This window comes from Rhineura floridana, chromosome 8 (assembly GCF_030035675.1).
Source record: "Rhineura floridana isolate rRhiFlo1 chromosome 8, rRhiFlo1.hap2, whole genome shotgun sequence".
Classification (NCBI taxonomy): Eukaryota; Metazoa; Chordata; class Lepidosauria; order Squamata; family Rhineuridae; genus Rhineura; species Rhineura floridana.
Genome location: NC_084487.1, coordinates 93,798,782 through 93,821,394, shown reverse-complemented (window position 1 = coordinate 93,821,394; position 22,613 = coordinate 93,798,782). Strand labels below are relative to the sequence as shown.

General features: G+C 45.3%; 1 protein-coding gene across 10 annotated transcripts in view; it reads left to right on the top strand.

Annotated features, from left to right (window-relative positions):
* CADPS2 (calcium dependent secretion activator 2) overlaps window positions 1–22,613 on the top strand; it is a 528,181-nt gene that overhangs the window by 297,683 nt on the left and 207,885 nt on the right. The window lies entirely within an intron of this gene.

Sequence of the window (22,613 nt, the reverse complement as noted above, 5' to 3'; positions counted from 1 at the left end):
TGACCAAAGTGGGGATCAATGAAGTTCCACGGTGGTCTTAAATCAGAGCTTGGAAAAGTTACTTTTTTGAACTACAACTCCCATCAGCCCCAGCCAGCACATGCTGGCTGGGGCTGATGGGAGTTGTAGTTCAAAAAAGTAACTTTTCCAAGCTCTGGACTCTCACTGCTTAAATAATCTACATTAGAGTGCATCTGGATGCACTCTAATTGGACTTAAATGGCGGGACTTGCAGCCTTTTCCTTTGCAGTCTATAATGCTGGCCTCCTTTTGCTGAGAAAATATTGTGAAACATTGAGCATTCAGGATAGCATCTTATAAATAAGTAGTTATTTATTAAAAACATTTATATCCCAGTTTTTGCCTGACAATAGGGGTTGTATTCAATTAAGTCCTACTCAGAGTAGACAACTTTAAAATAATGAGGCTAAGTTAGTCATGTCCATTAACTTCAGTGGGACTACTCTGAGTAGGGCTAGCATAGAATGCTATACTCAGAAGGGTATATAAAGCCATCAAGTCCAACCCCCTGCTCAGTGCAGGAATCCAAATTAAGGCATACCTGACAGGTGGCTGTTCAGCTGCCTCTTGAATACCTCCTGTGTTGGAGAGCCCACCACCTCCCTAAGTAATTGGTTCCGTTGTTGTACCACTCTGTTAGGAAGTTTTTCTGATGTTCAGCTGAAATCTAGCTTCTTGCAATTTGACCCCATTATTCCTTGTACTGCACTCTGGGACGATCAAGAAGAGATCCTGGCCCTCCTCTGCGTGGCAACCTTTCAAGTACTTGAAGAGTGCTATCATATCTCTGTCTTCTCTTCTGAAGGCTAAACATGCCCAGTTCTTTCAGTCTCTCTTCATAGGGCTTTGTTTCTTGTCCCCTGATCATCCTTGTTGCCCTCCTCTGAACCTGTTCCAGTTTGTCTGCATCATTCTTAAAGGGTTAGTATCCAGAACTGGAAACAGTACTCAAGATGAGGCCTAACCAGTGCCAAATAGAAGAGAACTAATCCTTCATGCGATTTGGAAATTATACTATAATGCAGCCTAAAATAGCACTTGCCTTCTTTGTAGCCACATTGTACTGTTGGTACTGTTGGTTCAGCTTGTGATCAACAACAATCCCAAGATCCTTCTCGCATGTCATATTGCTGAGCCAAGTATCCCCAATCTTATACCTGTGCATTTCATTTCTTTTTCCTAGGTTTAGAACTTTGCACTTACCCTGTTAAATTTCTTTCTGTTTTCAGCCCAATGCTCCAGCCTATCAAGATCTGTTTGAATTTCGTTTCTGTCTTCCACAGTATTAGCTATCCCTCCCAATTTTGTATCATCTGGAAGTGTGATAAGCATTCCCTGCATCTCCTCATCCAAGTCAATAAAAAAAATGTTAAAGAACACTGGGTCCAGGACTGAGCCCTGCTGCACCCCACTCATTACATCTCCCCAGTTTGGGAAGGAACCATTGATAAGCACTCTTTGAGTACAATTCTGCAGCCAACTGTGGATCTACCTGATAGTTGTTCCATTCAGTCCACATTTAGCTAGCTTGCGAATTAGAATGTCATGGGGCATTTTGTCGAAAGCTTTGCTGAAGTTGAGATATATTATATCCACAGCATTCCCACAGTCTACTAGAGAGGTTACCTGATTGAATTTGTGATAAGGTTTTCTGGCAGGATTTATTCTTGACAAATCCATATTGGCTTCTAGTAATCAAGCACCTTGTTTTCAAGGTGCTTCCAGATCGACCACTTAATAGTCTGCTCCAAAATTTTCTCTGTGATCAATGTCAGGCTGACTGATCATTCCCAGGTTCCTCCTTTTTGAAGATAGGGACATCATTAGCCCTCCTCCAGTCATCCAGCACTTCATCCATCCTCCATGATTTCACAAAGATAATAGTTCTGAGCAGGGCTGTGGAGTCGGAGTCGTGGAGTCGGAGTCGGAGTTGGGAGCAATTTTGGGTGGAGTCAGAGTCGGAGTTGGACAGTAGAAAAATAGAGGAGTCGGAGTCGGAGTTGGAGTTGAAGGTTTGGTGTACCGACTCCACAGCCCTGGTTCTGAGAGTTCTTCAACCATTTCCTTCAATACTGTAGGATGCAGTTCATCAGGCCCACGAAGTCATCTTTATTGGTTAGAATCAAGTCAATGATAGCTGATCCTCTGGTTGCTTCCTGTACTTTCTGCAGGAGAAAGTTATCTCCAATACAAGTCAGACATTTCTTGGAGGGGACATGTTTGGCACAATTTGTCTCCCAACAGATATCAGGATAATTGAAGTCCCCCATTACTACTACATCATTCCTCCTTGAAACTTTGGCGATTTGCTTTGCAAAAGTTTCATCCTCCTCCTTGATTTGGGTGGTCAATAGTAGACTCCAACCATCGTGTTCCTTTTATTCCTAATTTTAATCCAGATACTCTAGGTGGGGCTAGCAAGCTCATCCTCCTTTATATCTGTGTAGGGATATATATTTTTAACATATAGTGTGACTCCACCTCCCTTTCTATTCCTTCTGTTCTTTTTGTATAAGTTATATCCTCCAATTTCTGTATTCCAGTAATGGGAGTCATCCCACCAAGTTTCAGTTATCAGTTATACAATCCCAGGAATCCAATGCACATGAAGTAAGTGAAGATATATGCCTTCAAGTCAATTATGACTTATGGTGACCCTATGAATCTTTTGGATGTATCCATACGGTTTTCATGGTAAGAGGTATTCAGAGGTGGTTTACCATTGCCTTCCTCTAAGCCTATGGCACCCAGTATTCCCAGGCAAATGAAGATTAACCCATCAATAAACATAAGCTTTCTTTTGTTTTTACAGTGGTAATTTACAAAGGCTCTGAGGAACCAATGATGGGAAATGGCTACTCCCTGAATCTTAGATACTACTGCTGAGGCTGTTTCAGCTGCTGTTGTATGACTATGGGCCAGTGATGGCTGGTGACTCCATATCAGTGGGCCAGTGGATTCCCCTCCAGGTTTTTGTCCAAGCTTTCAAGGAACTGTCCAATGTGCTGAAACCTATTCCCAATATTGGTTCAGTATCTTGGACAGCTCCATGAAAATTCAGACTAAAACCCAGAGGAGATTCCACTGCCCCACTGACATGAAGCCACCAGCCACTACTGCTAAGGGCTCTTTAGAGTGTAAGTATAGGAAGCACAAACATAATAGTTATTACCTTCTTTTGTTCTTCCTAGGATGTCTGTAGACTCTCACTGTTTTACAGGAGGGATTCATACTAGAACTTTAGGTTTGTGCCATTAACGTGGATTTGTATTCCTGTGAAACTGAGGTCGTATCTCCTTCACTGGGGTGTGATAATTAATTTGTAAAGCCCTGTATTAACCTGCCAGTGTAGCTTTGCTATTAAACAACTAATAAGTGTGTTGACTTGAAACTTTCTTGTTTCATTGATTAGTTTCAAACCTCTGACAGTGTTTTAAAATATTTTTGTTAAATTAATTTCTTTTGCACCTTTTGTTAAAAAAATGTGATTATGAGATTACAAAAATAATTACAAAATACTATCATTCTGAATTAATACTTCAGTGCATAAATTATGGGGGAAACGCTAAATTGTGTTATAACTGTAGCCATGGAACAGTTTGAGAACTAGTATTGTGCAGTGATTATAATGTTGGACTAAGACTGGGTAGACGCATGTTCACATCACCACTCCACCATGAAATTCAATGGGTGACGTTGGCTGGGCCAGTCATGCTATCTCTCTCAGCCTATCCTACCTCAGAGGCTGTTGTGAGAATAATGTCTGGACTCTTGGGAGAACCACATATGCTACCCTACATTCCTTGGAGGAATGGCAGGAATACAAATGGAACCAGATAAATACAATTAGCCATGTACTTCAGTTATTTCATTCTATTTACAAAGTGTACAAGATGTCCAAGAAATTGTCAGATCATGATCAGTCCTTAATAGGAATGGGAAGATGTCAAACCACGTTTTGTACCTGTGACCCCTTAGCATCTCTAGTAAAAAGGGATGATAGGCAGCAGTTAGGGGTGGACAAAACAATTTTGATCTGGTCTGTGTTCCTTGCATACAGGTAAATTGCCAAATCTGTTCTATCCCAACTCCATGCAGATTTTTTAAAGACAAAAATCCTTTAAAATATGTACACCTTCAACAGACTGAACATTGCTTTGAAGAATATCAGAGGTGGTCCATGGGCTTCACTGATGCTTTTTGCTTGCAGCAGCCAGTTTGTATGGCGCTTTCTGTTCTTGTTGAAAACTGTGACTGAAAGTCCCCTGGAAACAGCAATACATTATGATGTACCACCCCTTCCTGGGTAATTGTACAGAGAAAAAGATGGTTGCCCCATGCACCTGTGGGAGCAGCCATCTTTTTTTTCATTCAATATTCCTGTAAGGCTACCAGGGCAAGGTAGGTGAGGCTGGGAGAGAGTGATGGCTCAGAGTAGCCAGTGAGCTTCATGGCCAATGGAGGATTTGAACCCTGGTATCCCAGGTCATAGTCCAACACTAACTGCTATATCACACTGGTTATATTTTGAGAATTTTGGGCAAGTATGAGCACAGAATAGCTAATTCCTAAAGTATTTAGAGGGGAACCTTAGAAAGTTATCTAGTAAAATCCATAATGTTACTATGTAGCTTGTTTGCTAGATAGGGCTGGAGGACATTCCTCAGTAGGGATGACTCCTCCTACTGGTCGTGACAGGCAGGGTCTCGAAGCTTCTTCGTCTCCTCTCCTGGGGAAGGAGTCGTCCTTCTCCCCAGACCGGCCCTGCCAGCGGTCAGTGAAGGTTGGGTGTTTATTCTCTCTTCTCTACTCTCAGAGCTTCTTCCTTTTGGTTTTCGTTTCTCTTTCTCAGTGTCTTTACACATGCTCATTCTCTCCTCTCCTTACGTCTGTCTTAATTACTCCCTGCCTGTTTCCCTCCCCTCCCCTGCCTTCACCCTGCGGGCCTGGGGCTCGGGAGGTTTGACTGAACCCGGCTGGGTTCCCCAGCGTTGGAACGGAGGTTGAAGAAGGGCGGAGCACGGCTAGCTGCAGCATTCCAGCAGTAGCAGCAGCTGCTCAGACGGGAGACTCTCCCCTCGCTCCGCAGAGCCACGTTTCCGCAATGCTCACATTTAGCGGGATCACGGCTTCTGGCTCCCCCCCACAGTTTCTATAGGAAGAACAAGGCTTGTCTCATCGCCGGACAGCATCTCTCAGCAGGGGGTTGACTGGCTCCCGCTAAGGTGGCTTGCCTTTGAAGTGACTTCACACGCTCTTCCCTCAGCGTCAGGGAGTCAAGGCCGCCATATAATGGCCTCACCCGCTTCCTCCCCGCCTTCCCGCCAAAGCCCTGCCACATGGGGGAGGTGAAGGACATAGAGGAGTCACGGCAACCAGTCTTCTCTCCATCCCTGAGCGTAGACAGCGGGGGGATGAATCTCCTAGAAGAAGGTATGGATGTTTCCCACACACACACTCTCAGTTTCCCAAGTTCATGACTTGGGTTAAAGAGTATATCACTTCCAAAATCAGTGGTTCTCTCCAACATGTCCTTAAACATAAGAAGCGCAAACATTCAAGGAGGCGCTTTCATAGGGGAAAGCGGAGGCACTTATTCCCCTCCACTGACTCCAGCAGGGAGGACAGTCATGGCAGTTCACCATCGTGACACAGCCATTCCAGGTCCTCTTTCCTTTCCAATAAAGTCCTCAGTCGGGGTTCACCCCCACCCAGTGCTATAACACATGGTGAGCGAGTTAAGGTAGTGCCCATCAGTGATAAGGATCCCCTCGGTCGCAGTGAGCTTGGGGGGGTAATGAGGCGTTCCTCCGCCCAGACCCACACAGGCTCTTCTCCCTTGATGGCTCAGGCATGGCAGGTGCAGACACAGTCGCCCATGCAGGCCTCTGTCCCACAGGCGGAGCTGTCAGACTCCAAAGATCTACTCGAGCCGGACAGGGAAGAGGGGGAGCTGTCTGGTGAGGACATAGAGGTGACCCAGATGCAAACTAGGCTTTTCGCTCCAGAGGTTTTTCAGCCACACAGAGTGCTGCAGCTGCCAGAGACAGAGGTGAGATGGGAGGCATTCACCCAGTCAGCCTCGGCAGGAGCTAAAAAGGCTTTTCCCTCCATGGACACCAAGCAGGCTACTGTTCCCTTTCCCCAGGCATTTGATGACGTGTGGGATGCTGAACGGTCATCACCATGCAAATCAAAGCTCCCTGGCAAGCGGGCAAAGAAGCATTATGTCTTTGCTGACAGGATCATGGCAAGGCTGCGTTTTCCCACAGTGGAGCTGCCTATTGCTGCCCTTGCAAGTTCCACAGTGATCCCAACAGAAGGGGAGGGAGGCCCCAAGGACCAATGCAATAAACGAGTCGAAGTTGTTAAATTTTATTTGTTGTTAAATTTATTTATACCCCGCCTTTTGGCCAAAGGCCCTCAAGGTGGCTTACAAAGAAAAATAAACGCAAGTATAAAAATACATCAATAAAAGCAATACAATTTACAAAAATTAAACTAAATAACAAATAACATTATTAAGAAAAAAATATCTTTTTTATTCTATGCAAGCCTCACAAGGGTCTGTCCTATCCTTTTGACCCCCCAGCAAGAGTTTGTTGCCACACTCCAAAGTGGGTGAAGTTGACCTGGCATCTGGACTTCTTGGTCATGGAGCACCCACTTGCCCAGGATGTACTCCACGCCACTGTGCACCGTGCTGTCGTCATGCCCCTGGCATGGCTGGACATGAAACGCGACCTTGATAGCACATCTCTTTGCTCCGGGCTTGCTCCTTGGTGGCTGCGGTGGGGGTTGCCACCAAGTGGCCCTTCGCAGGAGTTTTGAAGCAGATGCAGTCAGCTTCAGAGCAGAGGCCACTTCCTCAGTTTTTTCCAGAGCAGTCTTTATGTGGGCTGAAGATTTGGGTGGATGGGACGATGTCCCAAAATTCGTTAAGGATGGTTTAAAGAAAATGGCGTATGCCTCTGCTCTGTCAGCTGATGCATCCATGGACGCCATACAATTTGCAGCACGGTTTATGGCTGCCTCCACCGTGGCACGACATAACATCTGGCTCAGGCAGTGGGCAGTAGACGCAGAATCACAGACTCGCCTCACTGCCCTACCTTTCTCAGGTTCTAAGCTATTCGGTGAGCCCCTCGAGGCTCACCTGCTGGAAACTAGGGACAAAAAGAAAGCACTCCCTATGGCTAAAAAAGAGGAACGGAAGGGCAGGCAGAACCAGCTTTTTCATTCCTCAAGGCAGCCTTCTAGATTTCGCAGTCAGCCTTCCAACAGGCCTCGCTGGGGCAGACAAGACAGAGGGGGTGGGCACGCTTCCTCCACTAAATTGGGAGGCACCTCCTTCTCCTCGGGGTGGACCCAGAAGGGTGCCCAAAAGGGCCCCTCCTCCTGACAGGCAGTTCTCAGAGGCCTCTCACGGGGTGGGAGCAAGGCTTCTAGAGTTTGCCCCCCACTGGAGAGACATCACCTCAGACAACTGGGTGCTGGACATGGTGTCCATGGGTTATGCCATAGAGTTTGTTCAAATTCCACATGACTGGTTTTGACCCACCCCAAGGTCTCGAAAGCCGGAGAAGCACCTGCGCTACCTGGAAGCTATTCAGCACCTGTTGAACATTGGGGCAATAGAGACTGTAGTTCCCTCGGAGAGGAAATCAGGGGTCTATTCAATTTTTTTTTAGTAACCAAAAAAATAATGATACAAGGGCTATTTTGGATCTCAAATGGATCAACAGGTGGGTGGCCAGGAAACACTTCAAAATGGAAAGCCTTCCTTCCATCACTGCAGCCTTAAGAAAAGGAGATTGGCTGACCTCTGTGGACCTCTCCGAGGCGTATCTACACATTCCAATTTGCAGACAGCACAGACACTTTCTCCGGTTCTCATACAACAACAGACACTTCCAGTACAGGGCTTTGCCCTTTGGCCTTTCCTCAGCACCAAGGGTTTTCACCAAGGTGCTGGTTGCTGCAGTGGCACATCTCAGAACAATGGGGATATGTGTGAATCCCTGTCTGGACGACATCTTGGTGAGAGCACCATCCAGTTACCAGTCACGCACAGACACCCATCTCACCATGGCATGGCTCCAGGGGTTGGGCTTTATAGTGAACTTGGAAAAGAGCATGCTGACCCCATCCCAAACTATTCCACACTTAGGTGTGGTCCTGGACATGCAACTTTTCCGCATGAGGCTCACCAAAAAAAGGGCTTCAAGACTTCAGTTGCTGCTTCTGGAAGCAGTTTCATCACCAGAAATGGACTTGATGAGTCTAGCCCGGCTCTTGGGGTCAATGGTCTCAGCATATGATGTAGTTCAGTGGGCCCAATTTCACTCAAGAACGTTATGACAGATCCTTCTGCCCTACCAGAAGGCAATTCTTCTACGACACAGACGCTCGGTCCCCATTCCTCTGACAGTGAGAACAGAGCTCCGGTGGTGGCTGGAGCCTCAGAGGTTGGTCCAAGGGTCAGCCTGGAAGATCCTCCACGCATTATCATGACTTCAGATGTGAGCTTGTACAGATGGGGGGCTCACCTGGACCACAACGTAGCCCAGGGTACATGGTCAACAATGGAGGCGGAGCTCAATATAAATGTATTGGAGTTACGGGCCATCAGGCTGGGCCTGCAGGCATTTGCACCAGAGATCAAGGGGAGGCATCTCCTCATACACACCGACAACTCATCTGCAAAAGCTTATGTCAACAGACAAGGAGGCACGAGATCGAAGGGCCTAATGCTCGAGGCAGAGCATTTGTTCAAATGGGTGGAGCGGCATCTTGCCTCTCTGACGGCCAAGCACCTGGCGGGCACAAACAACTTTGCAGCCAACTGGCTCAGCAGGACAGCAATCAAGGAGGCGGAATGGCAACTGAACCCAGTAGTTTTCCAACAAGTGGTGCACAGGTGGGGAGAACCGGTAGTGGATCTCTTTGCCACACCCGAAAATGCACAGCTAGACAGGTTCTTCACAAGAACACCATGTCACCAGGCTCAGGGCACAAACATCCTCGTTCTGCAGTGGCCACAAGGCCTCCTGTATGCCTTTCCTCTGTTTGGGCTGATACAACACACAATGCAGCGGGTTCGGACATTGAAGGCAGAAATTTTTCTCGTGACACTGTATTGGCCTCGACATCCCTGGTTTCCGGACCTGCTGAACTTGTCAGTTGAGACACCATGGCAGGTCCCCATTTGAATGGATCTTCTGATTCAGGGCCCAGTCTGCCACCCTCGACAGAGCTGTTCTGGCTAACAGCTTGGAGGATGAGCGGTTGTGGTTGAGTGGTAAGGGCTTTAAGGGGAAAGTGCTTGACATGCTACTGGCCTTGCGTAGACAGTCCAGGAACAGGGTATACTCATCCACGTGGAAGGTTTTCTTGTCCTGGTGCTCCGCGAACACAGTGGAACCTTTGTCTTGAGACATCAAGAGCCCCCTGGGGTTTCTCCAGTTGGGCCTAGATAAGGGTCTGAGCGCAGCCACCATCAAGAGACAAGCAGCAGCGCTTAGTAGTATCTTATTAAGCCTAGGGAGCCCTTCGCTTTCCTCCAACCCATTCCTTAAACGTTTTCTAAGAGGGGTGACACTTATTTCCCCACCAATGATTCACAGGTTTCCAAACTGGAACCTTAACTGGGTGTTGACGGCATTAACAGGACCGCCATTCGAACCAATGGCTACCTGTCCCCTGAACCTCTTGACATTCAAAACAGTTTTTCTGGTATCCATTACTTTGGCACGCAGAGTTTCTGAGTTAGGGGCATTGTCCTCGGACCCTCAACTGTGCATGTTCCACCAGGACAAGGTGGTCCTCCAACCAGACCCGGCATTCCTACCTAAAATCAATTCCATTTTCCATAGGTCACAGGAAGTGGTTCTCCATTCATTCTACCCCGTTCCCTCCTTTGCCCAGGAACGCAGGTGGCACTCCCTTGATGTGAGGAGGGCTCTTCATTTCTACCTGGAACGTTCCTTAGAGTTCAGGAGGTCAGAGGCCCTCTTTGTGGCCTTCTCTGGGAAATCAAAGGGGTGTAAGGTGACGACCTACTCTATCTCAGAGCGGCTACAGCACATGCATATGAAGCGCTGGGTAAGGAACCCCCATTGGGTACCACAGCACATTCAATTCGGGGGGGCTTCTGCAGCATTTAAGGGGCTTTCCCAATATGTGTAGGGTGGCTACATGGGCTTCTCCACACACCTTCATCAGGCACTACAAAATAGACTCATTCTCATCAGCTGATGCTACATTTGGTAAGAAGGTGCTCCAGAAGGTGTTGCCTCCTAGCTAGAGGAATCCCACCTGGAGTTCTAGTACACTGCTCAGTCATATCCCTACTAAGGAATGTCCTCCAGCCCTATCTAGCAAAAATGGAAATTTGACTCACCATGAATTTCTATTTGAAGATAGGGCTGGAGGACATTCCACCCACCTCTCGTGCCTCTGCTTCATCCTTCTGGAGCGGGGGGGAAGTGGGGGAGTTAGGGCTTCTGCCAGCGCCTTACATTTGCACACGTCGTTTAGTATTGTGTGTCTTCCTTCCTGTGTGACTTCTCCCCCCAGCACTCTGTGTTGGTCTGTCACTTCTCTGCAGCTGTTTCCTAGTATAGGCTTCCACTTTAGGGATGTCTGAATGGTTGTGGATATGGGGCCTGAGGAGTGCTCCTGGCACTGTCAGTTCGGTCTGGAGAGAGGGATGACTCCTCCCCCAGGAGAGGAGATGAAAAAGCTTCAAGACCCTGCCTGTCATGACCAGTAAGAGGAGTCATCCCTACTGAGGAATGTCCTCCAGCCCAGAAATTCACAGTGAGTCAAATTTCCATTTTTCACTCCTTTAATGAGAAGCCTGGTTGTAACCTAACCTGGTTTTAACCTAACAGTCAAAAGGATGGAAGCTGCACCACCCTCCATAGTACACAAGAGAAATCCTCATTGAAGAAAGAGCATCATTCATACTGTGGTTTTGCTTTCATCACTATATATAGAGTACTTCTGTGATTCTGCCTAGTTGTAGGAGAGGAGACCTTAGCAGTAGTATAGTGGCAAATTGAGAGGTGCAGGGTCCCTTCATGAAAGTCACATCCACACCTCCTTCTAATATTATACAACCTTCTAAGATGGCATGTAGATGTGATACCATCATCAGGATTCACTGTCTTTCTTTCTGCAGTTAAATTCTCACTGTCCACAACTTGTCTTTTTGAAGTAGGAACTAATAGGAACTCTTTTCACTCTGATTGGCTCCAATCAGCAGGATATGGGAACCAAGTGAGAAGACTCATCTGAGTGGCTAACACACTCCCCTTTCATGCCAATTCGCTCGTAGGACACTGAAGTCATAGGGACCCTGCTGGGATCTGGCTTTCCAAAAAGTAAGAGGTCTAAGATTCCTTAAGAGACCTTGGATAACTACACCCCTGGACTTTGGACTGGTGCAAATGTCTGACTTTCCCCCCTCTTGATCCAACAGAACAAATCTTATGAGCTGTGGTAGTGAATGACAAGCCTCTTCGAACTAGAGCTTGATCCTAGCCCTACATTTTTACATCATTAGTTCAAGACTTAAAGAGCAATCCAACTCAGGGGTAGCCAGTGGAGGAGGAGCCAACGGAAAGCTCCAGGGCATCCACTTGTCTCTCAGGAGCTGTCGGCCCAGATGAATGCAGGCTCCACCGGGAGCTGTGTGTGGGAGTCAGAAGGGACGAGCCAGCTCCCATGAATAGCACTACTGGGGAGTAAGCGGTCCTATGGAGCACCAATGGAATTGTTTTCCTCCACTGACCTTTTTGCTGGTGGAATTTCTGTGTGGATTGGGACCCAGGTGAGCACTTTGAGGGGGACTTGGATGCTGCGTAAGTCCCCCTTGCAGGTCCTCCCCTGAAATGCCCCATTTTCAGGGCTTCCTCCAGCTCTGGGTCCACCGGGCTGGCCATCCCCGGCCAACCCCCAGCTGAGCTGGCAGAGTCCCGGTGGTGCCACAGCTGAGCCAGGATGAGGAACTTCTGCCAGTGGAGCCTGGTGGCACTGGAGGTCTGCCAGTTCAGCTGGGGGTCCGCCACATCCAACTCCCCCCAGCCTGTCATAAACTCAAGTTGGATTGCTGCCTTACTGTACTTTCCAAGTAATATATTTTTTAAAAGGTACGTGTGGTATCATTAGAGTTAGCTATGCTGTTGAGCATCCCTACAAAAAAATGCGTAGCAAAATACTACCAGGAGTCTATATATATATATATATATATTGGGGAGCACATGTGCAAATTCAAAAGAATAGAAGTGAGGATCTGCTGGCTGAGCATTTTTTTAGAACATGATAAAAATATTGCTGATTTTGTTTTTTGGGTATTGACAAAGACAGATGGTCACAATAAAAATCTGTAAATAACAAAAGAGGCACAGTATTTTATTTAAAGAAGAGTTCTGTGCCTAAAGGTAAAATGAATGTTTCTTGCCCCTTTTGTCTCATTTGTTTTGATAGTATGACAAACATTTTGTAGCCTGGTGGACATTTTTTCTTGGCTCAAGAAAAACAACTTTACTTTTTTTAAAAAAACAACAACAACCCTCTAGGGTTACAGAGAACTTACTGATAATATTGCTGCGTAATGCGCACTAAATTCTTATTTATTTATTTATTATTTGATTTATATCCCACCCTTCCTCCCAGCAGGAGCACAGGGCGGCAAACAGAAGTCCTAAAAACACTTCAAAACATCACAAAAGCAGACTTAAAATACATTAAAACAAAACAACTTTAAAACCTTTTTTTAAAAGCTTTAAAAACATATTTTAGAAAGGGTTAAAAGGGTTAAAATGTTTTTAGGTTATGTATTTGTTGTATAGGCACTCTGTGTTTCAGAGAGAACCTCGCAGACTAAGAATGACTACCAATTTAATGCTTATATTTGTTTTAAATAATCTTTATTAGAGACATCTGCTTTTCTTCACATGAGTAAATAAGAAGTAAAGAACAAGCACTCTGTAGTGAGGAAAATTTAGCTGCCCTGTATTGTGCAAAAATTGAAATCATGGATCTGTGCTTTATGTTTGTGAAAACAAGGAAGAATATCTTGATTCTTCATTGTGCCTATATTAATGGGAAAATATACAGGAAGAAACAGAAAGAAAGTGGAAAATTTTGAAAGAAATGGCCGGGCTTTATTGCCAGTTTTCCTATTCATGACATAAGTATCTTGTTTATTGGAATAAATAGAAATAGTCTCCATTATTGTTTAGCTTTCTTGATATTCCTCAAGATATTTGTCCTTAACAGACATAATTGCAACAGCTGTTTGGGCTGCTTCTTTTTCTCTCTCTCTCTTCCACCTATTTGTTGTGAAGATGTGTTTAGTCCTCTTTCTCAAGAGCACAGAAAAGTAGTAAAATCAATCTGAGAATGTCTGCTGCTAGGCTTCTGATGACCCAGGCCATATTGTTGCCTTGAATCTGTTGTCTGTCTCATCCTCAACTGAAGACAAAAAAAAAAAGGCTTAATCTTGTAGGGTTAAATAAAAGAAGGAATGTGGTACAAGGAAAGATTCCTTTTATGCTAGGCAACAACACAGAACATGTCGTGATGACTGAAAGTGCCTGTGGGCATTTGGTCCCTATTCGTTCTCACACTGAATGCAATGATGCCCACAGATAGCCTGTATTGTTGTCAGTTAAATGGGATCATGAGTGTCTGAAAGGTGTTTGAGAATGAACTGAAAATCATTTTCACAAGTGGATGATTACTTCTGCCACATGTTAACTGAACTCTATCAGAATGGCCCAGATTTTGAGACTGCATTAATTGCTCTTTCAACCTTGACTGAGGTTTCTTTTTAAGAAAGCCTTTTGCTGGACTAAACTGCAATATGTATTGATTTTCTTTCTTTCTTTCAATATTTCCCCTATTGTGATAAATAAAACCTTGTAAAAAGAAGAGAATACATATTCAAGGTGCAGATGGTATTATTTTATTCCTTAGAATTAAAATAAAAGACTGAACAAGGAAAGAAGTCTGTGCAAAAGTAATAAACACTCTCAGCAGTGACTTGTTCCAATATTCCATGTATATATTATTATACTGTTTGTTAAGCTAGCCATTAATATTGAGGACATTTTTCTCCCCTATTGACATGTAGCACCGTGAACTCTCTCCGCTTGGTCTAAATGCATAAACTTTTGTCCTTCTTTACATATGTGACATACTGCCATATAACTGGGGTTACCTTGCAGTGTATTGTGACATTTTGTTCCTCTTAGAACATAACTTGGTCCAGGGAGGAAGAAATATTTTTCACACACTGCGCTAAAATTTTGATTTCTTCATTTAATGAAGACAATCTTCTCATTACAGAAGTACAGCACCCAAGGGGGTGGGATGTAGAAAAGTAGTCATTTCACATATGTGAACGATAGTCAGTACCTGTTGTGATTTTTGTCATCTTTACCTCAGGAAATACATTTTAATAATGTATTTGAAATGTCAGTGGTGCTATGCAGGGAAATTTGCAGACAAAAAAAATATAGTAGAGAAAAGAGATTATTATGTAATTTTGGCTACATTTTATTATGTATTTCCTGACGAAGGGCAGAGAGGGACATCTGGCCACCTCTGACCATGGCTTATTAGTTGAACATCTGCTTCCCATACAGAAGGACCCAGGTTCAGTCCCTACCATCTCCAAGTAGATCCCAGTCCGAAATCTTGGAGATTGCTGCCTGTCAGTGTAGACAGTACCAAGCTAGATGGATCAAAGGTCTGACTTAGAATAATGCAGCTTCCTACATTCCATAAAGTCCTTTCATTTTATTTATTTATTTATTATTTGATTTATATCCTGCCCTTTCTCCCAGCAGGAGCCCAGGGCGGCAAGCATTCTTTCATGCCCCCATGGAAACCTCTGCAGTTGCCTTACCAACATTGGAGTTCCAATATCAGTGGAAGCAGAAAGGAGGTATGGGATGGAAGACCTTTGGAAGCCATGTATTTTTTTTAAAAAAAATCTATAGCTTTCCCGTTCTCCCAACCCATGCCTCAAATGGGAGAAAGCTGGAATCAGCCTATGTATTTTCAGGAAATTGTTGAGTGGGGGGAGACCCGGAAAGGTAAAGAAAGGAAACATGCCACTCCTCCTACTCTTCTATCAAGCTGTCGCACACCAGGCAGGGCTTCTGTTATTTCGGTTCCACCAGTGTTGGAGCCCCCCTGACCACTAGTAAGATTGCTGTGTTAGATGAGGAGTGTTCAGAACTTTCTTCCTTCAAGGAGCTTTTTCTACATTGGAACCCCTGGACATCTACCACAGAACACCTGTTAGTTATAGGCAGTGTAAGGGCATTTCTGGGGTAGTTCATACAGAGCAGGACATTGACCAGGCCTATTGGGTATCACTATTGCCCTGTTTCCAGTTTACGCCATAACCTCTAGCACTTTTCAGTAGTTTTATATTGTTGAAAACTATTTATAGTGGTTAGCAAGCTGCTGTCTGCCGATGCTGTTCACCATTCTTGTTCTCATTAAGGAATTGTTTTTTGTAAAAAAAATCTCTACACATTTAAGAAGCTTTAATCGTATAGCAGTCTGTCCATTTTGATTATGAAACAACTGGAAGGGAAGCTTGTACACTGCCCTGACGTTTTGCAAGAGGGCAGCATATAAATACTTTTATAAATAAAATAAAAATAATGAATGAAAGCATATCAAAATTTATTACATATAGAGAGCTACTTAATTTATAACCTGACTTTCCATTTATCAAAGTTGCATGCAAGGCAGTGAACAAAATGCAATAAAAACAATCAAGAATGAAACAGTTGAAAGCAAGAAATCAGAAGTGGCATAGCACAAAAGGGGTAGTATGCAGTGCTAGTCCTACTCAGAGTAGACCCATTGAAGTTACTGGAAATGATTAACTCGGATTCATTAATTTTAGTGGCTCTGCTCTGAGTAGGACTAGCCTTGGATACAACTTAATTAAAATAGGTTAAAATACAAAAATAAATGGAAAGTCACCTGAACAAAATTGTTTTCACCTGCTGGCAGAAACTAAAAATAGAGGGTGCAAAAGATCTCTCACAGGAAAGAGTTCTACAACTGGAGGGGCAGCTACATAAAAGACCTCTCCTCCATCTCGTCTAACCTAGCATCCATCCATGTCAGGCCCCAGAAAAGGAATCATTGCATCTTGGCAAGTACAGAGCACATTTCCCCAGTGCTGATGAGACTTAAAAGCTGTTTCTAAGGCTTGTTGCAGCAAAGTGTAAATGCTTCTGATAGAGCAAGTCAAAAGACACACTGGTGAGACATTGCAAGATAAAGTCATTCTCCTTTAGAGTCCCATGTGTACTTTGAGACACACATAGAGTTGTATGCTACACGGCTTCTCATTTTAGCCAAGGGGTAAATCCTATGTATGTGCCCCTTATGGCTATGAAGTTGTGCACCAGCAACCTATTTACATAATGAGAAGATAGTTTCTGCACTTCTCTATTTGCAAAGAGAGGAAAAAGATCACAAATACATACCTTTTTACATGTCATCTCAATAGAAAACAAAATGTTACAGTAGGGATCGGGAGCCAGTGGCTCTCCAGATCTTTTTGGAACCCAGCTCCCATAAATCCCAGCCAGCACAGCCACTGGTGAAAGTTGTGGTCTAACAGTATCTGGAGGACCACAAGTTCCCTGTCCCTGAGCTATTGGTTTCCTTTCATATTCTGTGCACATTTTTCAAGTTAAGGTCGCCTTTAAAAATAGAAATGGTTGTTTTGTGAGGCAACTGGGATCTCTTGAAGCACCCCTTCCTGCACCTACAATGCCCTGGGCTTTTCTGGGGGGAAAAGCATGGCATATCCTGACTTGTTAAACTTTTGCTGTCCCCCTTCAGTGCCAGTCAAAAAGAGTAAGGTGTTTTTTCATTTTCTCCATTGTGTTACTGCAACCAATAGGGAAACGGGCAGGGAGAGAGGAGACTTTTTGAAACCTGGTGCAGGATTCTAGAATGGGAAAGTGTACTGACTAAAACTACAATTCGATGCTCACTTTCCTGGGAACAAGCCCCATTGAATTCAATGGGACTTATTTCAGAGTATATATACATACGGTTACAATGTAAATCAATGTAAGCTGAAGGAGGGTATGAATATTTGGAAATGGGTGTAAATTTTTAGAAGAGCTTGTAATCAGTGTGCAATTCAAAGAGATTTATGATGATGATACTTGACAATGGGTCTGGAGGTGTTGGAAGAACATGTGGAGGAGAAGGCCCTGCCTCTAGCTCCTGCCGCTACTGTGTGAGAGAGCCCCCCTTCCGCTCCCATGCTACCCTATTCACTGCTGTGCTCCCCCAACACCTGCACTACCCATTCACCATCAAGCCAAAGGTCCTTGTATTAATTTACAATGCCCTGAACAACTTAGGTCTGCCTTGGGCTCCTACTGAGAGGAAGGGTGGGATATAAATCTAATAAATAATAAATAAATAAGGTCCAGGGTATTTTAGGGACCGCCTCAACCCTTATATCCCAGCTTGATCACTGAGATTATCTGCAGGAGTGGCTCCGATTGACCCCCAAGTTGGTGAGGCTCATTTAACATTGACATGAAATTGAGCCTTCAGTGTCACCGGCCCAGTTCTCTGGAATGTTCTGCCAACAGATTCAGCAGGTGCCTTCTGATTTAACATTTAAATGCCTGCTGAAAACCTTTCTGTTCTGCCAGGCTTGTGCAGGCAATTAAGATGTCTTTTTAGAATATTTGTTCTTTGTTCTTACTATATTTTTAATGGTTTTTATTGTATGGTTTTTTATTTGTTGTAAACTGCTTTCATTTTTTTTAATGACTAGGGGCTCTGTCCCTGCTCACTTTGCTCACCAACCCCACCTATCATCGCCAACCCCCTTCCCCCATGAGTCACCAAAGCCCCCTGCCATCACAATTCGCTGTAGCTCTGCTTCCGTTCCCCTTAGGTGTTGCCAGAGCTCCCTTCCCCCCCACCCCAGGGGTCACCAGAGTTCTTCTCCCCCCACCACCACCCCAGGTGTCACCAGAACTCTTCTCCCCCACCATCACCCCAGGGGTTGCCAGAGCTCCCCTCCCCCTTTCTCCCCCCACCACCCCAGGAGTTGCCAGAGCATATTTCCCCTTCCCCCCCAACACCCCAGGGGGTGCCAGAATGCCCCTCTGCTGGCTGGCCTCCCACCCACATGATGAGGCCGAGTTCCAGGCCTCATCACATGGGATCGCCATCGCACCAGGACTTGTTGCTGCCAGCAATGTGGGCCCCTCATCGCCCCCCTCACTCCCTGGCAGCTCCCTAAACCGCCCATCTCCACCACTTACCTTCTTGCTACAGCTGTTTGCCTCGCCTTGTCTGCCTCACCTGTAAACGTCACACTACCCATGAACGCTTACAAAAATACAATATGGGTAGAAATAGTGGTATACGACTATATTTATAAAGAAAGAAAGAAATATTCAATAAACATCCACAGGAATTCTGTGTGCACAGATGTACATGGGTAAAGATCAACACAAGAAGAGATCCTAACTGGGCAGTTTCCCTCCTTGTGAGGAGAAGCTCTGCCTGCATACACATGTAGAACGCCGTCCAATTGAGCATGCAGGCATCATCGGAGAGTGGCAGCAAGTCACTCTAACCCACGCAACCCTGTGACCCTCTCTGCGCATTCTTTCAGTGCATGGAGGTGTTTGTGAACCCCCACCCAAGAAACAATTTTACACAGAGTATTTGCCATTTCTGTCAAAATGTTTGTTTCAGCACTTTCCTCATATTGTTGGGAGAAAAAATTATTGAGCAGTTGGGCACAATTTCTGCCTTTGTAGTATATCCTTTAGTAATTATGGAGATTTGCAATGAGAAGCAACCCTGTTTGAGTCAGCAGTTAAGGAGGTATTATCCATTTGAGACTGTTACTGTGTGCTTATAGCAATATGTCAAACCAAGTGGCATTGGGCTTTGCTCTCCTGTTAAATCCAAGCTTTGTGTCAATACTACTAATTTTATTTTATTAATCCTAAAAATGGCACTTTTTAGAGTCTTGGACGTTTTCTCTCCTAAGAAAGCTGGTGCTCAATATCTTATTTAAATCGACATTTTAGAACTAGGGAGAAGCATACATTGGTATTTCTCTTAAATATGTTGATATAGTATTTAAGCTTGTTATTAGATGGTGAATGTGCTGCTTTCCTCTCCTTTAAATTGTTAGTTTAAAGAAGGCATCAGAGTTGGCATTTAAAAGAAAGCAACGGTTATGAGCAAAGCACACCGAGAGAAACAGGCTTTTTATGTAAGTTCTTTTTTCCAGGAAATGTCTACATTTCAGGAACATGTAGAGCTGCTCACAATTATTTCATTAGCAGAGTACATAGATGGATATTTAATGGCATCTCAAATCCTGAAAAATATATGGACCCTGTTATATATCATATTTGGGAGGTTGAAATACTGGCCCCTTGCCTCTTATTAACCTTTCCAGGATGTGGCTGTTTCATGGCTCTAAACCAGGGGTTGAAAATCTCCAGCCTAGAGGCTAAATGTGCCCTCTAGGCCTCTCAGTGCAGGCTGCTGGACTCTGACCAAGTCATACACTGTCCACAAGCTATATTTATTTATTTATTTTATTTCATTTTTAAACCGCCCATAGCGAATAGCTCTCTGGGCGGTGTACAAAAGATTAAAAGTACAGAAATACAAAATATCACAATAAATAAACTGAAACAAAGAGATTTAAAATTGTAACATTAAACGCATTAAAATGCCTGGGAGCATAGCCAGGTCTTAACCTGGTGCCGAAAAGATAGAAGCGTCGGCGCCAGGTGTATTTCTTCGGGGAGGCTATTCCACAATTCGGGGGCCACTACAGAAAAGGCCCTAGATCGAGTAACTGTCCTCCGGGCTTCCCGATGGGTTGGTACCCGGAGGAGGGCCTTAGACGCTGAGCGAAGTGACCGGGTCGGTTCATAGCGGGAGAGGCGTTCCACAAGATACTGCGGTCCCACGCCGTGTAAGGCTTTATAGGTCAAAACCAGCACCTTGAATCTGGCTCGGAAACAAATGGGTAGCCAGTGCAAACGGGCCAGAACAGGTGTTATATGCGCTGACCGGCTGGTCCTCGTCAGCAGTCTGGCTGCTGCATTTTGCACTAGCTGAAGCTTCCGAACTGTCTTCAAGGGCAGCCCTATGTAGAGCGCATTACAGTAATCCAACCTAGAAGTTACCAGAGCATGAACAACTGAGGCGAGGTCATCCCTGTCCAGATAGGGGCGTAGCTGGGCTACCAACCAAAGGTGGTAGAATGCATTCCTTGCCACCGTGGCCACTTGCGCCTCCAGAGCCAAGGAAGGATCGAAAAGAACCCCAAGACTACAAACCTGTTCCTTCAAGGGGAGTGTAACCCCATCTAGAACAGGGTAAGCATCCACCATCTGGGCAGGGAAGGCATTCACCAACAGTGTCTCAGTCTTGTCTGGATTGAGTCTCAGTTTATTAGCTCTCATCCAGTCCATTATCGCGGTCAGGCAGTGATTCAGCACATCCACAGACTCACCTGTAGAAGATGAAAAGGAGAAATAGAGCTGCGTGTCATCAGCGTACTGGTGGCAATGCACTCCAAAACTCCTGATGACAGCACCCAGAGGCTGCATGTAGATGTTAAAAAGCATGGGGGACAAAACCGACCCCTGAGGGACTCCACAATGGAGAGTCCAAGGAGTCGAGCAATGTTCCCCAAGTACTACCTTCTGGTGACGATCCGCCAAGTAGGAGCGGAACCACTGCCAAGCAGTGCCTCCAACTCCCAACTCCGCGAGTCTCCCCAGAAGGATACCATGGTCGATGGTATCAAACGCCGCTGAGAGATCAAGGAGAATCAACAGAGTCACACTCCCTCTGTCCCTCTCCCGACAAAGGTCATCATACAGGGCGACCAAGGCTGTTTCAGTGCCAAAACCAGGCCTAAAACCAGATTGAAACGGATCCAGATAATCGGTCTCATCCAAGAGCACCTGGAGCTGACCGGCAACCACCCGCTCCAGAACCTTGCCCAAAAAGGGGACATTCGCCACCGGTCTATAGTTGTTCAGGTCATCTGGGTCTAAGGAAGGTTTCTTTAAGAGAGGTCTTACTACTGCCTCCTCATTGGCCTGCTCTGTGCCCCCCTAGAGCTTTTGCTTAAATGCAGGCCCGGCGCTGGTGGGCAGCCAGGTGGGGCACTGGCCAAGGGCCCAGGAGCTGACAGGGGCCCCTCACCCTCACAGAGTTTGCTTTCTGTCCCTGGGCTGCCCAGGCGATGAGTCCAGTCTCCTGTCCCATTTGCAGCCCTCCTTCCTTTCCTCACACTCCAAGGGCTCCTCTGACCATCCGCCATCCATTTCCTCCCCTCCTACTTTGCTTACTACAACCTCACTCTCACCTCACTCATGCTTATCTGAGTTTAGGCCTCACTGATTTTATGGGGCTTCCTTCTGAGTAAACATGCTTAAGTTTGCAGTGTAAAGTGTTAGAACACAACACCTATCTCATTTCCCATCCCACTTCTTTACTGGCATATTCTGAAAAATAGAGATTGGGGGGAACTTTTGGGCTGGTGGCTGATGCTTCCCACAGTTACTTCTGCCTGCACTGCAACGTCCATCAAACATTCAGCTCTAATCTCTATATAGATATTTTAACTTTTTTTGGCATATTTTCCCCTAACCTTATCTGTCTCTCATCATTTTACCCCTTTGATCTCCATGTTTTCCATCTTCTCTCTCCAGCCCTCCTACTCCCCCAAATTAGAGAAACCAGGAAGATTAAAAATATTAATAAAAAGCAAGACCTAGCACAGCTCTCCAGGGTTTCAGATCGGGACATTCCCAGCCTACCTGGAGATGCCAGGGACTGACCCTGGGACCTTCTGCATGCAAAGCAGGGGCTCTGCCACTGAGCTGTGGCCCTTCCCCAGAATTATTTTGGGACAGTTGACTTTGCTACAGAGAAGGGGAGGTATCTGCAGTTTTCTCCCCAATTTGGATTTCTAAGAGGAGTAAATAATCCTAATAAATGGCCCAGAGGTAAGCCCCACTGAGTTCATTGGGACTTACTCCCAGGTAAGAAAGTATAGGATTACTGATTAACCTACAACTATAAATTATATTGTTCACAAAAAAGTAAAAAAAGGTAACCAGTGGTCATCAAAAGCTTGTATTGTTTTACTTGGACAACAGAGGGTTTCTATATTGGTCAATATTTGTTTTACTTAAAAGAGCTGGGGCCAAGAGGGAGGAGGAGTGTGATTTGAGACGAAGAGGGGCAAGGGGCCCACTGGTTACCTATGCCCAAGGGCCCTCCGACACTTGGAACCCACCTTGCTTAAATGTAATGTGTCGTTGAAATGTGATGATGCCTTTTGCTTGCCTAGATGGAGGGTGGAAATTTGGGAGGCTTTTGAATGGCTGGAATGTAGCCTGCTGTACAAGGTAAGTGACAGAACTGTTGCTCTGTCCACTTGCACCTCTGCCTTTGCCCAACACTGGCGTGCCACCCCCAGAAAGTAGCCCACAAGCAGGGTTGATAAAAATAAATGA